The 12,146-nt window shown below is 29.5% G+C and overlaps 1 protein-coding gene across 1 annotated transcript in view; it reads left to right on the top strand.

The window, feature by feature from the left end:
- Positions 1–489: 489 nt before the first annotated feature.
- The window catches only part of LOC129975271 (ubiquitin carboxyl-terminal hydrolase 24-like), a 95,388-nt gene continuing 83,731 nt past the window's right edge, over positions 490–12,146 (top strand). The window contains exon 1 of the mRNA XM_056088405.1: positions 490–572. The gene's annotated coding sequence lies outside the window, so the exon portion shown is untranslated. The remainder of the gene's footprint in view (positions 573–12,146) is intronic.

The raw sequence follows: 12,146 nt of genomic DNA, 5'->3' as shown, positions 1-12,146 counted from the left end.
AATATATACGATAACAAGTGTTCGTTATCTAGAAATGTTCTGGAATTTCAACAGCGAAACATTCTGTACGGGGTGTGGATGAAAGATAACATTCTCTCATATTCGAGATTTACTATCGAACGTTTCTTAGCACTACAATTTGATGACACAATTATCCCGAGTCATTTTACAATTCTGTTACCGCCAAAGTCCACTGACATCACTCCAAGGGATATCTGGTTGTGAGGATGTCTGAAATTCAAAGTGCAAACGATAATTTAATCCTCAAGCTAAATCCGATTTGAACGATACTATCAGACATCAGATTAAGCATGTTTATCTTGCCATGGTATGTGCTGCAGTGCTATCCACTATTTGTGTAGGTAAAGTACCATCGTTTGTGAAATCAGTCACGTGGAAACTTTTTGAAACACAATAAAATGTTTTGCTTTCTGTTACTTCACTATTCTGATTGGTAGTTTTCGCTTTTCTTCTTAGTCTGCCTAGCGCCAGCCATTTTCGTGGCATAGGTGTGGTCTTAAAGAATACTGGAATGAAATATTTCTATGGATATCACATTCCAGTTAGCTAAAGTAAGTTCTGATATTTAAAATTCGAAATTTTATTGCCTTAACCGTAATGGTTAGAGTTTAATTGTTGTTTTTATATGATTCTTGAGCGCATACCTTAAAATACTTTCAATCAAAAGTTTATTCAGCTTTCCGTGAATAGTATGATTGCTGGACTCATATTTAGGGAAGTTTTGCTTATAATCACGCTTTGTACTCTCAGTGCATGTTTTAACCACTCTATATACTCTCAATGCATGTTTTAACTACTCTATATACTCTCAATTAGGGATTGCAATACCGGACCAAAATTACAATACCGGTATTCGGTATTTTTTAGATCTTAATACCGGGATACCGGTTTTAATACCGGTATTAGAAATTTTAGAAAAAGAAAGAAAACACACGTGTTTCTTTGTTTTATTTGCCAGTTTTATTAGAAAGGGTAAATATTACAAAAATAATTTGTAACTTATAAATTATAACAGTATCTAAAGAATTACAAAAAAGTAAAGGAACAACTTATTTATTTAAATCACAAAATATTGAAAATATCACTATTCAGTCTGTGGTACTAATACAAATTTTTAAAATATGATCTTAAAAAACATAATGCATCGATTGTACTATCATTAAACCTGAAAAGTAATCTTGTGCAAAAATTACTAGCTGTCCAAGTATTTACCTCTAAATCCCTCATCTTCAAATCGCTTATCGGATCGTTTTGGATATAGCTGATTTCTGTACTGTAATTTGGTTCGTTGAAATTTTCTTATTTATCGCTAATTCTAATTTTTGTTCAAGAGACAATTCCTTTTCACTATCGACATGAGTGTCATCATAATCTTCGATAACTGAACAGAATTCTTTTGAATGTGGATAGGTTTATGGGTAAAAATTTGTAAGAAAATTTACTATAAACTTAATCAGATTTGAATTGGTTATTTACTTTTCTTCTTTTTCATTTTTATTTTAAAAATAATTATAATTATGTAAATACCATAAGACATTTTCTATTTTGATATGCCTTTCTTCTGTGTGATTTTTGAATGTAATTTATAATCTTCAGGTAGTGATGTGTGCTGTTCTAGTGTGATGTGTGCTGTTCTAGTGTGATGTGTGCTGTTAGGAGTAAACGGTGCCAACGTGTTTTAAAATCTAATATTAACATATATTCTGTTTTATTTTCAGTTAGTATGTATTTTAATAATATGTTATCTTTTATAGAGGAACGTTGAAATATCTTAACAATTTTCCGAACTTTATAAATTATAGGAAGCAATACTTGATGGGTTAATATTTCATCCTCATTAGCAATAACTTCTTCAACAATTACATTGTTATTATCTTCATTGTCAATATCACTCTCACTCTTACTCTTTTCAAAGTTGGAATCCGAAGTTTCTATATTCACAGTATTTGGATTCTTCTATTCTTTTTTTTTTTTTGGTATAATACATCTATTATTCCTAACAGAATTCCATGAGCATAGCACAACTGCTGATTTGCACCAATCAACTTTCCAAATTTTCTTAATAACTGTTGCTTCATCAGTCATTATGGATACAATTTCTTCTTTCAGGGATAATCCATGTTTCGCTAATTTAGATTTAAACAATTAATTAAGCCATTAATTTGTTAATTAATTTCGCCCGTTAGGGAGACATAAATACAAAAACCTATACTATTTTGCTATGTTGGCGATACCTGAATATATAGTGGAGACAATTTTAAAAATTTGTAGTAAATACCGAAAAACCGGTATTTAAGCTTGTGAATACCGGTATTACAAAATTGTACAAATGGCTCAAAATACCGGTATTCGGTATCCCGGTATACCGGTATTGTAATCCCTACTCTCAATGCATGTTTTAATCACTCTATATACTCTCAATGCATGTTTTAATCACTCTATATACTCTCAATGCATGTTTTAATCACTATATACTCTCAATGCATGTTTTAATCACTATATATACTCTCGATGCATGTTTTAATCACTCTATATACTCTCAATGCATGTTTTAATCACTCTATATACTCTCATTGCATGTTTTAATCACTCTATGCGCATGTTTTAATCACTCTATATACTCTCAATGCATGTTTTAATCACTCTATATACTCTTAATGCATGTTGTAATCACTATATACTCTCAATGCATGTTTTAATCACTATATATACTCTCGATGCATGTTGTAATCACTATATACTCTCAATGCATGTTTTAATCACTATATACTCTCAATGCATGTTTTAATCACTCTATATACTCTCAATGCATGTTTTAATCACTCTATATACTCTCAATGCATGTTGTAATCACTATATACTCTCAATGCATGTTTTAATCACTATATATACTCTCGATGCATGTTTTAATCACTCTATATACTCTCAATGCATGTTTTAATCACTCTATATACTCTCATTGCATGTTGTAATCACTATATACTCTCAATGCATGTTTTAATCACTATATATACTCTCGATGCATGTTTTAATCACTCTATATACTCTCAATGCATGTTTTAATCACTCTATATACTCTCATTGCATGTTTTAATCACTCTATGCGCATGTTTTAATCACTCTATATACTCTCAATGCATGTTTTAATCACTCTATATACTCTTAATGCATGTTGTAATCACTATATACTCTCAATGCATGTTTTAATCACTCTATATACTCTCAATGCATGTTTTAATCACTCTATATACTCTCAATGCATGTTTTAATCACTCTATATACTCTCAATGCATGTTGTAATCACTATATACTCTCAATGCATGTTTTAATCACTATATATACTCTCGATGCATGTTTTAATCACTCTATATACTCTCCATGCATGTTTTAATCACTCTATATACTCTCAATGCATGTTTTAATCACTATATACTCTCAATGCATGTTTTAATCACTATATACTCTCAATGCATGTTTTAATCACTATATATACTCTCGATGCATGTTTTAATCACTATATATACTCTCAATGCATGTTTTAATCACTATATATATTCTCAATGCATATTTTAAACACTCTATATACTCTCAATGCATATTTTAATCACTCTAAATGCATGTTTTATTCACTCTATATACTCTCAATGCATATTTTAATCACTCTAAATGCATGTTTTATTCACTCTATATACTCTCAATGCATGTTTTAATCACACTATATATGATTGGTTGCTTCAGTTTATGAAACAACCAGTCTTAAAATGTTAAATATTGATTTCGTCGTCACCAAAAAATTATCTAAACCATAAATGTGTTTTCGATGATAATTATTAATTTTTGATGTATTAATTAATTTGATTACTGATGTATTTTAAATTTTACGTGATCCTTTTCAACCAATTTTTTATTTTCTGGTATACGTAATACAGAGAAAGTATAGCAATCGTCAGAAAATTCGGAATCGAGATTTTGACAAATCTCCACGTTTTAAACCTCTCTTTCGAAAAACCCATCTTTGTAAAATAATCGTCTCTCTATTCCTATATGACAAAGATCATTCAAAAACGCTTCGAGCTAGACGGTTGATATTTGGTACACGGTCTTTACTCTAAATTTGCAGATTTATATCAAATTGTAAGTAAAATCTGTTCAGAGGAAGTTCTATTCGGTTGTCCAAATATAAGTTGAAACGATAACTACAAAACGAAGAGAACAAGATAGATAAGATTCGGTACACAGATTCAACATCTATGGTGTAGATACCTATCAAATTTTGAACAAAATCTATCAAAGGATTGATTTGTTTTCGATTTATACTTTCAGAAACATGTAAACGCGTTAATTCAAAAATGCAACAATTCAAATATATGAAATATGCTATGTGATTTTCTGACTACAATTATAGTTTTGAGTCAAATTTTAGTTTTGATCGGTTGAGAAAAATGTCTAAAACACTAATTCTGTTTTTGGATACTGTTAACGGCATGTCAGGGATTAATTGCCAAATAATTCGCCAAGAATTACACGATAAATTCAGTAAAAATGTTAAATTCACGCCAAAATATATTTCGTTATATGTACGCCACTGCCATGCAAGGTATTCTCTGGCAAGCCACGTTTATTAGAAAGTATGCAAGAAAATTTTGGAAAATCACTTCCACTTTTTAAATTACGAGTTTTCTAGTCAATCCAAAAAAGAAATGCTGTCCTTTCTGATAATCCATTGAGTTAATTTTCTTGGTTTTTCCTAAATAGGAATAAATATCATCACATATGGAATAGTGAAATAGGAAAAGGGAACAAAACCTTTTGCTGATTGAGTTGAGAACTGACAGATAAATTCCACAGTCATTGGAAAGATTGAAATCCTAATATCTTAGTGAATAATATCTGAAATAAAAAATATATTTTAAAATTTAATGAAAGAATAATATTAAAAAATTAATTAATAGCAAAATCTTTTTGTTTTTAAATCTGGAAGAAAGTTTAAAATCGCCTTAAGATTCCAAAGTAATATGAAAGCGAGAAGAATTTCCTATCGTATAATATAAATTTCTATAACAAATACATTTTTATCGTCTGCAGGAAGATAAATATTTTGTAACGGTTTATAAATGTTCTCAAAAATGCTAAAAGCATTATTAAATTCTCATATAACAAACGAATAAAATAGTGTTAAATAATAAATGAAAGAAAATTAATTTCATGGAGTTATTTGGAAAATTTATAATTTCTTGAATTGTTCTATACTTAATAAGAACTCAATACATCTTTCAAAGGTTACATACATGATTTTATATTCAATAGAGGAATCTAGAGAAATAATTCCCAAAGGAAAACTATTATGTAACTTCGAAACAGATTCATCTCTGACAGTCAAAATATTTTTAACTGTAAAAAAAAAAAGAAGAGTTTTGGTAGGAAAAAAAATTAGATTTCAACCTTAACTCTGAATGCCCCCTCGGTATTGCAGTGACAAGGATTGATTATAAACGAGTTTTGGTATGAAAACATCAGTTAAAACTTAAGATTTCATTACCATAAAGAATTGAAAATGATAAAAAGCTATAGAACAAACCTCCCCCATCTCCTTTTCCTTTCCCCCTTTTTTTTTTGAAATTCTTTATTCAATCAAAGAAAAAATGACATTTTTCTCTTATTTCACTTAATTGTTTTAAAAAGGAACAGTTTTCATAATACTTGCTTAAAGCCCATACTGGCGTAATTTTTGCTAAGCTACATTACTATTACGAATTTACACCAGAGCACAAATTGTCCTTCAGTTTAAGAAGTCCTTTTTAATTTCTTGTATATGAAGTATAAAGAAAGTATTGCAATGTCAAAAATTCAAAGTCGAGATTTTGACAAATCCCCACGTTTTAGACTTTCCCGAGTTTGAAAAGCACATTTTTGTAAAAGGTCCGTCCGTCTGTCTGTGACAAAGATAACTCGAAAACGCTTTGAGCTAGGCAGATGACATTTGGCATACATTTCTTTCACCAAATGTGTAGATTTATATCAACTTTTGCGCAAAATCCGTTCAGAGGAAGTCTGTCTGTCTGGCTGCTCAAATATAAGTTAACACGATAACTACAAAACTAAGAGAACTAGATGAATAAAATTTAATACACAGATTTAACATCTATTGTGTAGACACCTATCAAATTTTGAACCAAATACAACAACGGATTAACTGTCTGTTGTCTGTACTTTCAGAAACATGTAAATGCGACAATTCAAAATCGCAATGACTTAAATATATCGAATTGGGTATGGTATTTTGTGACTATAAGTGTAGTTTTGTGTCAGATCTTTGTTCCAATTGGTGGTAAAAACATGTTTAAAACTTAAATTTGATTTTTGGATGCTTTTAGCTGCATAACAGGAATTAATCGCCAAAACACTCGCCAAGGATGACACGATAGATTCAGTAAAAATATTAAATTCACACCGAAAGTAAATATTTCTTAACTATTGTACGCCAGTGCCGTGCAAGGCATGGCAAGTTTATCAGAAGCTATGCAAGAAAGTTTTTGGGAGACTACTCCGGCTGGCTTAATTTAACCCTCTCTAGGGCCGTGGGTAGTATGCCTCCCACCAAATTGATCAATCTTTGTATGAAATTATGTAGGTTGGCATAAGTTCTGACACATTTTTTTAGTAAGTCAGAAACTTAGATGCTTCAGTTCTCTATCTCAGACAAAATGATGCGTCTTGATTTGTTACTTAATTATTAATTAACCAAATTAATTAATTAATCAAATTAAATTTATTCAATAAGCTAAATGAATCCCTTTTCTTATTCTAATTTCAAGCCTAAAAATATTTTAACATAATAAGACTAGAAAAAAAATGGCCCTTTAAAGGGTTAAGCTAAGTAAGCAAATCAATAAAAAAAATTTGTACAATAATGTACTCCGAAGTTATTTTTGGAGAACATTAAATACTTAATTAAAATTTCGAAAACTCATTACTATGAGCACCTATTAGCTAAGTGAACGATTTGATTTAAATTCCAACGGTCTGTTCGCTAGATTGTTTTGAACGTATTTTGTACTTTCGCTGTCTACAGATAATGTTCAACTGCCCCTAAATTCTAGCACGTTTAGCTATATCTTCATCGCTAAAATAGATCTTGAAAAGCTCCTGAGACAGATAGCTGGGTTTTTTTAAATCCAAGTTTCATTCCGCCTTTGTTCCTTCATCTGTCTTTAAGATTTTTTTTTCCAAGATGAATCGCTGTTGAGTTATGTAGTAATCATACAAGCACTGTTATTTTCTTTTCAAATATGTATGCAAATTATAGTTGTAGAAAACCAAAAGAAAAGCCTAGAAAGGTTCTCTTCACTGTCTGCAATAAACAATTGCTTTTCAATTCAACTTCTATGTAAATGGAGTTTCTAAGAAGATAAAGCTTTCTATAGATGCTGCAGTTCTTTGACCAAGGAAGTTCTTGGTATCCATTTAGTATTATTATAGGTGATGAAATTCGATATAATAATAGGTTCCAGTACCATGGATCAATCTACATTATGGCGCTGTGCAGTAAGTAGTGTTTTGTCACTTATGGCTGGCAATCGCGATTTTAAAGGTTCGAAGACTGAGGATACTTTTCTTGAAAATAGCGTATTTATAGAATAGAATCAAAATTTTAAATTATACCAAAGACCAAAAAGTCAGGAGTACCGAAATATAGCACAAAAGCTTTGTTTGATTACGATGTTCAAGTACTTTTCAGAAAAAATAGATAATAGGAAAAAAAACCAAAAGTACCGTTTCAAATATTTTTCATTCTCTTCCAAACTTTGGATTTTTGTCAATTAATAAATGAAAACATAAATCAACTTCTTTCATTTTCTGTTTCATATATAACTGAAAAAAAGAAATCTGAAAACAGGCTTTCAAATACACTTATGTCTGTAAATTAAAATGGTTTATTTGAGAACAAATATACTAGAGCAAAAATTCTGAGAAAATAGGACCAAGAATATTGTTTAAAATAGCATGCTTGTGTTTCAAGTTGAAATAAACCATAAAAAATTATATTGAAAATACTTCATAAGGGAGAGAGAGCAGTTAGTGAAGTGTATTTTTAATCAATTCATAGTGTGATCCTTGGCGAGATTTTTGGCGAGTGGTCTCTCTCCAAAGGTTAAAATTATCCGAAAATCGAATTTGGGTTTTAAACATGTTCTTCCCAACCGATTGAAACAGAAATTGACACAAAACTTCACTTGTAGTCATAAAGTCACGTAATAAAACTGATATATTTAAATCATTACGTTTTTTAGCTATCGAGTTTGCATACTTATGAAATTACAAATCGACAGACAGTCAACTTCTTGGTTGGATTTGATTCAAAATTTTATAGATGTCCACGCTCTAGATAGTAAATCTATGTATAGAATCTATCTAGTGTTCTTCGTTTTGTAGTTATTGTGTTCACTTTTATTCGAACATCCGGACAGACAGACTTCCTCTGAACATATCTCGCTCAAACTTTGATAGAAATCTACAAATTAGGTGTAAAGACCGTAGAACTCGAATTTTATCTGTCTAACTCAAAGCATTTTTAGAGTTATCTTTGTCACAGACAGACAGATTGACATTTTCCAAAAATGCATTTTTCGGACTCAGGGTGGAGATTCTAGAAAATTTGGAATTCGAATTGTTTTAATGATTACTATACTTTCTACTACGTATACGAGAAAGTAAAAAGCAAATCCTTTCGATGAAGCTAAAGGCTCATAATTTTCTGCTAGTGACAGTCTTGGGAAGGGACATTTTGCTTTTCTGGTCAAAACATGGTTTTTCCCTTCCTTTTTACTCCTTCTCACGTGTAGGTCCAGTTTGGAATGGGAGGAGTGGAGAAAATCAATTTAGCGAGGGTGGAGCTGAAACATCTTGCTTTTTAACCCTTCTTACAACAGGCTTTTACTTAACTGGACATTTTTTTTTTTTCGTTTTTATGTATAGAATTTTAAAATTAAATTTTCTGTTTCTTCTCTATATATCAGAGTCCTGAAATTTTGTACATTTTTATATTTCTAATGACAATATTATATTTTATTATTTTCAAAATTTAATAATCAATAAATCGGTTAATTTTAATTTAAAAAAATGCGCAATTTGGCAGTGAATTTGAAGGAAATTGATATAAAGATTCCATAATGTTTAAAAAATTATGAAATAAAAATAATTCTTTTTATAAAATTCTAGAAATTCTTTAGAAGAATTAGAATTAATTCTTTGGTGTAATATTCTAATATAATTGGAATATTAGATCAAAAGAAAGGGAAAATAGAAAGGGTTGGCTTATTTTTTTACTTTTATTGCGTATTTCACTATTTATTTTATTGCATATTTACTTATATTCTTTTTTATTTTCTTATCAATTCAAAACATTGAGCCCTAATAACTTTTTTCAAATTAAAACGATTTATAAAATTTTTCATTTTCAATTTTATCATTTTAGGTGTCTTTTTATTACATTAGTTTATGAAACAACACATTGACACCTTCCATTTTGTCTAAAATCACTGCAATTTAAAAAAAATTATTGAAGGGTGCACATAAAATAAAATTCGTATATATCTATTTATTCTATCATAAAAATTGAACCAAAAAATTTTTCTGTCTATAGTATGCAAAAGTATTTTTATAAATTACACAAAATATATTTTGAATGTTATTACGGGAAAAGTTGAAATTCCGTTCATAGATTGTACGGTGATAATTCCAATAAGCCCTATGACAAATAACATTGCTTTGTTTTACATGAAAACACAATATACAGCTAGCAAAACACAAATAAAAATTGTACAAAACAAAATTTTCCATAAACAGCAACCAGAATATAAGTAGAAAATCGCTATTAAATAATGTAACAACAGAAAGCGCCCAGACAGAACTGGAGGGATTATGTTCAACTACTCGCTTGAGTAAAACTCAATGGACTACCCCTTACTTAACCCTTACTCCCCTCTGCGCTCCAAAGATTTTTATACTGAATGTTCAAGATATACTGAGTGCAACAAGGTATTGAATGTTCAAGAACAAATGCTCGAACTCGAATCCTAATGGAGCTATCAAAAATTCTCAAATATCCGGGACCTTTTATTTGTTTCGCCAAAGTTGTCTCCAAACCGCCAAATTATCTTCAAAATTATTGCCAGAGCCGAGGAATCATTGACTCGGTCTCCATTTGGTAGGCATTACTATCTTCCTTAACAAGAGTTTTACTGCACAGGGAAGAAATATTACAAATTCGTGACAATATTATTGATATTTACAGAATATCCATCATTTAAATCTTTAAATAGGAATGTAATTACACACAATTTATTTTTATTTGAACATTTTTATACACAATAATTTACATAAATTTTGCCATCAGTTATATTTTGAATTTAATAATACTCTTCATCCCTTTTCATTTCAATTTTTAATTACTATAATCTATATATGTTTAGAAAAATGGTGATGAGGTTATTAAATGGAATCAGAGAAATTACTAAGAAAAATTTTGCCTTTTAAATTTTTTGATATTAATTGTTATCATTTGATATCAAAAACGCTTCAGTTTCAGTATTAAACGATTAAAAAGAGATTATATGAATGTGAAACAAAACAAAATATGTATTTTTATGACATAAATACTCGATTTTAAAAATGTAACGGAAATATTCGCATAAATAGCTATATATAACATAAAAAAACGAAAGTAACATTACGAAACGTAACCTTGACGTAAAAAATTCTATTAAAAATTCTTAAGTATTTCAAAGAGACTTTCTTTGTTTCTATCATAAATTTATAATCAGATTTAAATCCTCAATTTTTTAAATTATTTCCAAATACTTTTGATAGCACTTGAGCTAGGGACGACTCTTAAAATGACTATATGTCTGGTTTTGAGTCTTTTTTTTTATCTACTTGTAAGGAATCTCAAGAACTGTCTCTTTCTTACTTAAGAATAATTAATCTGTACAAAAAAAAAAAAAAAAAAAAATTAAGGATTAATACAATTTTATATAAAAAATTAATTTCGGAAGAATCATTCAAATTTTATCATTCTTAGAATATTGCCAATTACTGAATAATGGCAGTTGTATATTGAAATACCTTAAAAAATTATCTATTTACATCGATATCCATTTTTCCTATTAAAATGAATGCCTAAATCAAAGTGATTGTTTGGAACTGTTTCAGATTTTAGCTCTTTATTTCGGATTTTTTAAAAGTGACATAAATTTAAATTTTGAAGAATTCTCTTCCTCATCTTCTACTATACATAGAATAAGATAATATTAGTTTCATGAGTAATGGTAGCTCATTATCACAATACCTTTGAAAATTATTGATTTCAGTCATGTGTTTGTTGATGCTATCATTAGTATCTATGGCAAAGTGGCAAGATGTCCTGGATTAATTAGGATAGTCCCGGTTTTTGGCTCCTTCTATCGGTCCGTCAGCGATGCGTAAATAATTATCTAAAAGTACAATGTCATAAATACCTTTTTACTTTCTCATATATGTAGTATAGAAAAAGTATTGTAATCGCCAAAAAATTCGAATTTGAGATTTTGATGAATTTCCATGCTTTAGACCTTCCAGAGTTAGAAAAACACATTTTTGGTAAATGTCTGCCTATTTGTGACAAAGATAACTTAAAAACATTTTGATCTGGACGAATTAAATTTGATATTCGGTCTTTACACATTCAGTTTTTGTAAGTTCTATCAAATTTTGGGCAAAATCCCTTCAGGTAAATCTGTCCGTCCGGCTGTTCGAATAAAAATTAACACAATAATTAAAAAAGAAAGAATTAGATGGATAAAATTCTATACACAAATTTAACATTAATAGTGTATATGTTACCGTTAAAGTATGAAATCCGTTATTTTATAGAATACCTAGTTATTCCATGAAATAACTGATCGTGTCCGTTAAATTGTAAAACTCTCTTGTATTTCATGGTTTAACTAGTTATTTCATAGAATAACGATCTGCAGTCCGTTAAAGTGTAAAATAATCTATATCATATATCTCGCACGACAAATACATTTACCTTCCACCCCTACTGCATTTATGAACTACAGCTCAAAGTTTAGGTACTGGTCAGG

Source organism: Argiope bruennichi, chromosome 1, assembly GCF_947563725.1.
Source record: "Argiope bruennichi chromosome 1, qqArgBrue1.1, whole genome shotgun sequence".
NCBI lineage: Eukaryota > Metazoa > Arthropoda > Arachnida > Araneae > Araneidae > Argiope > Argiope bruennichi.
This window is presented reverse-complemented; position numbering and strand designations above follow the sequence as displayed.